The sequence below is a fragment of the Camelina sativa genome, unplaced genomic scaffold (genome assembly GCF_000633955.1).
Source record: "Camelina sativa cultivar DH55 unplaced genomic scaffold, Cs unpScaffold10097, whole genome shotgun sequence".
NCBI classification, from domain to species: Eukaryota; Viridiplantae; Streptophyta; class Magnoliopsida; order Brassicales; family Brassicaceae; genus Camelina; species Camelina sativa.
In genome coordinates, this window is record NW_010931151.1 from 1 (window position 1) to 394 (window position 394).

At 38.6% G+C, this 394-nt stretch overlaps 1 long non-coding RNA gene across 1 annotated transcript; it reads left to right on the plus strand.

Annotated features, from left to right (window-relative positions):
• Positions 1 to 20: 20 nt before the first annotated feature.
• On the plus strand, positions 21 to 391 carry LOC104775206. Its single transcript, XR_765760.2, has 3 exons — positions 21 to 109; positions 195 to 279; positions 357 to 391. It is a non-coding gene; the product is annotated as an uncharacterized LOC104775206 (long non-coding RNA).
• The last annotated feature ends 3 nt before the right edge of the window (positions 392 to 394 follow it).

Below are 394 nucleotides of genomic sequence, written 5' to 3' on the forward strand. Positions count from 1 at the left end.
TCACCAAGAAGAGGGCTCGAACCAGTAGCGGAAGAGAGACCGTGGGAGCACCATGAATATGACTTTGAGTTTTCGATGATACCTGAAAAGCGCTTCAGAGCCGATAGCGGTAGAAGTTTTAATTGTCTTTTGATCCTAAAACTTTCAAAAAACCATCTTACACACCTTAACTTGGCTTCTTCTTTTCTTCACAGAAATACTATTTGAAACTGGATCTACAGAGACTCAAAATCCAGCGTGCAATCAATCAGACGAGAAGATAACAGATAGCATCAAAAGGTAAGTGATTCAATATTAATTAATTGCCAAAACTACATACTGAGTGACAATGATGAAATGTATAAAATGAAACACAGTCATCTCAAGACACACTTTGAAACACCTGGAGCTCCTC